The 4443-nt window shown below is 38.7% G+C and overlaps 1 pseudogene; it reads left to right on the forward strand.

Moving 5' to 3' along the window:
- Positions 1-3020: 3020 nt before the first annotated feature.
- LOC128578490 (glutaredoxin-1-like) lies at positions 3021-3340 on the forward strand (annotated as a pseudogene).
- The last annotated feature ends 1103 nt before the right edge of the window (positions 3341-4443 follow it).

Consider the following 4443-nt stretch of genomic DNA (forward strand, 5'->3'; position numbering starts at 1 on the left):
ACGACAAAGACAAAAGAACAACTGACTCCTCAGAAATTAAAAAAATCCTTAATGAATATTACAAGAAACTTTATTCTCAGAAATATGAAAATCTGAAGGAAATTGACTGATACTTGGAAGCACTCCACCTTCCAAGACTTAACCAGAATCAAGTGGAAATGTTGAACAGACCCATATCATGTTCAGAAATAGCATCAACTATACAAAACCTCCCTAAAAAGAAAAGCCCGGGACCAGATGGTTTCACGTCAGAATTCTACCAAAACTTTAAAGAGGAATTATACCTATATTACTCAAACTGTTCCAAAATGTAGAAAAAGAAGGAACACTACCCAACACGTTCTATGAAGCAAACATCACCGTGATCCCCAAACCAGGAAAAGACCCAACAAGAAAAGAAAATTATAGACCAATATCACTAATGAATATAGATGCAAAAATATTCAACAAGATCCTAACAAACAGAATCCAGCAACACATCAAACAAATTATACATCATGACCAAGTTGGTTTTATCCCAGGGTGTCAAGACTGGTTCAATATACGTAAATCTATAAATGTAATTCAGCACATAAACAAATTAAAAAACAAAGACCATATGATTCTCTCAATTGATGCAGAAAAAGCTTTTGATAATATCCAGCATCCCTTCATGATCAGAACACTCAAGAAAATTGGTCTAGAAGGGACTTTTCTTAAACTGATAGAGGCTATCTACAGCAAACCCACAGCCAATATCATATTGAATGGAGTTAAATTGGAATCATTTCCACTCAGATCAGGAACCAGACAAGGCTGCCCATTGTCTCCATTGCTTTTCAACATTGTAATGGAAGTTTTAGCCACCGCAATTAGGGAAGAAAAGGCGATCAAGGGTATCCATATAGGGTCAGAAGAGATCAAACTGTCGCTCTTCGCAGATGATATGATTGTGTATCTGGAAAACACTAGGGACTCTACCTCAAAACTCCTAGAAGTGATCAAGGAATACAGCAGCGTCTCAGGTTACAAACACAACATCCATAAATCGGTAGCCTTTATATACACCAACAACAGTCAAGTTGAAAAAGCAGTTAAGGACTCTATGCCATTCAAAGTAGTGCCAAAGAAGATGAAATATTTGGGAATTTACCTAACAAAAGACGTGAAAGATCTCTATAAAGAGAACTATGAAACTCTAAGAAAAGAAATAGCTGAAAATGTTAACAAATGGAAAAACATACCATGCTCATGGCTGGGAAGAATCAACATTATCAAAATGTCCATACTACCCAAAGCAATATATAATTTCAACGCACTCCTATTAAAGTTCCACTGTCATATTTTAAAGATCTTGAAAAAACAATACTTAGTTTTATATGGAATCAGAAAAAACCTCGAATAGCCAAAACCTTACTCAGAAATAAAAACAAAACAGGAGGAATCACACTACCAGACCTCAGACTTCACTACAAATCGATAATGATCAAAACAGCATGGTATTGGCACAAAAACAGAGAAGTAGATATCTGGAACAGAATAGAGAACCAAGGGATGAATCCAGCTACTTACCGCTATTTGATTTTTGACAAGTCAATTAAAAACATTCAGTGGGGAAAAGATTCCCTATTTAACAAGTGGTGCTGGGTGAACTGGCTGGCAACCTGCAGAAGACTGAAATTGGACCCACACCTTTCACCATTAACTAAGATAGACTCTCATTGGATTAAAGATTTAAACTTAAGACATGAAACTATAAAAATACTAGAGGAGAATGCAGGGAAAACCCTTGAAGAAATTGGTCTGGGTGAGTATTTCATGAGGAGAACCCCCCGGGCTATTGAAGCGGCTTCAAAAATACACTACTGGGACTTGATCAAACTAAAAAGCTTCTGCACAGCCAAGAACATAGTAAGTAAAGCAAGCAAACAGCCCTCAGAATGGGAGAAGATATTTGCAGTTTATGTCTCCGACAAAGGTTTAATAACCAGAATCCACAGAGAACTCAAACGCATCAGCAAGAAAAAAACAAGGGATCCTATCGCAGGCTGGGCAAGGGATTTGAAGAGAAACTTCTCTGAAGAAGACTGGCGGATGGCCTTCAGACATATGAAAAAATGCTCATCATCTTTAATCATCAGAGAAATGCAAATCAAAGCTACTTTGGGATATCATCTAACTCCACTGAGGCTAGCCTATATCACAAAATCTCAAGACCAGAGGATGTTGGTGTGGATGTGGAGAAAAGGGAACACTTCTGCACTGCTGGTGGGAATGCAAATTAATACATTCCTTTTGGAAAGATATATGGAGACCACTCAGAGATCTAAAAATAGATCTGCCATTCAATCCTGTAATTCCTCTGCTGGGAATATACCCAGAAGACCAAAAATCACAACATAACAAAGATATTTGTACCAGAATGTTTATTGCAGCCCAATTCATAATAGCTAAGTCCTGGAAAAAGCCCAAGTGCCCATCGATCCACGAATGGATTAATAAATTGTGGTATATGTATACCATGGAATACTATGCAGCCTTAAAGAAAGATGGAGACGTTACCTCTTTCATGTTTACATGGATGGAGCTGGAACATATTCTTCTTAGTAAAGTATCTCAAGAATGGAAGAAAAAGTACCCAATGTACACAGCCCTACTATGAAACTAATTTGGGGCTCTCACATGAAAGCTATAACCCAGTTACAACCTAACAATAGGGGGAAGTGTGAAAAGGCGGGGGTGGGTAGAGGGAGGGGGATCGGTCACACCTGTGGTGCATCTTACAGGGGTATTTGCGAAACTTGGTAAATGTAGAATGTAAATGTTTTGGCACAGTAACTGAGATAACGCCGGAAAGGCTATGTTAACCATTGTGATAAAAATGTGTCAAATGGTCTATGAAGCGAGTGTATGATGCCCCATGATCATATCAATGTATACAGTTATGATTTAATAAAAAAATAAATAAAAATTATAATGGTCTCTAGTTCCACACAATTCACAATTGAGGAGTCCTCCCATGGAGACTGCCATCTGTCAGCATGACTCAAGAGTTTGTGAACAGCAAAATCCAGCCTGAGATGGTGATTGAGCTCATAAAACCCACCTGCTCCTACTGCAGAAGGACCCAAGAGATCATTAGTCAATTGCCCCCAAACAAGGGTTTCTGGATTTTGTCAATATCACAGCCACCAGTGGCACAAACAAGATTCAAGATTATTTGCAAGGCCTCACAAGAGCGAGAATGGTTCCTCAAGTCTTCACTGGTAAAGAATGTATAGGTTGATGCAATAACCTAATAACTGTGCAAGAGAGTGGGGAACTGTTGACTCATCTAAAGCAAATTGGAGCTCTGCAGTAATTACAGGACCCATGTCAACATTCCCCTGCAGTGGAAGTTGGAGCACAAACAGCTTTTTTCTTCTTTTAGCTAAGTATTAAAAAGTGGACCGACCTGCCCCTAACCACAGGGACAAGAGAGTTGATGGACCATATTGGTTTTGTTCTGTATTGGTCCTTTGAGTTCCAGAAGACTGTGACAATTTCTGGCATAAGATTCATTCACTGACCCCCAAATTGTTATTTCTCTTTGGCATGTGTTCATTACTTATTGTTCTCCATGTGCTGGCAAACCTTTACCTCTAAGACAGTATTTCTCAAGTACATTTATCCAGACCCTCCACCTAAACTAGGATGAATCTATACTTGGTTTTTTGCTACGGCCCATAAGCTGAAGTTGTTTTGCTGAACTTGACTTTATGAAGTTTGTGTTATGAAATTAGTGCATATTTTGAATGTATGTGTAGTTTTGTTTTTTGGTTTTTTTTGAGACAGAGTCTTACTCTGGCACCCTGGGTAGAGTGCCATGGCATCATACCTCACAGAAACCTCAAATTCTTAGGCTCAAGAGTTCCTCCTGCCTCTGTTTCCTGAGAAGCTAGGATTACAACTTCCAACCACAACGCTCAGTTAGTTTTTCTATTTTTAGTAGAGATGGTATCTCACTCTTTCTCAGGCTGGTCTTGAACTCCTGAGCTCAATCAATCTACCCACCTTGGCCTCCTAGTATGCTAGGATTATAGGTGTGAGCCACCTCACGTAGCCTGAATGTATTTTTGCAAAGTACATGCATCTCTCTATCTCACTTTGAGAATTACTACTCTGAACCAGTGTTCTCAACTTTGCCTTCTCATAGATCTCATAGGAAATCCTTAATTCTGTGAAAGGTCTAGAGATCGAATCTGAGAAACTATGAAAAGTTAAGCACTGTTTGTCTTCATGGATCAGAAGCATAAGCACAGAGGCTGAAGTCATGTGGCAACAGTCTATTTAAGAGAGCTATCCAGGTAAACCTGAACAATCACAAATTTATTTAGATTTTCAGCAAAATTAAAACATAAAATGTAAAGCATTACCATAGAAAACTTGCAGCTGCTCCCCTAAGGGTATATCTGTGAAGGAGCC

Source organism: Nycticebus coucang, chromosome X, assembly GCF_027406575.1.
Source record: "Nycticebus coucang isolate mNycCou1 chromosome X, mNycCou1.pri, whole genome shotgun sequence".
Lineage (NCBI taxonomy): Eukaryota > Metazoa > Chordata > Mammalia > Primates > Lorisidae > Nycticebus > Nycticebus coucang.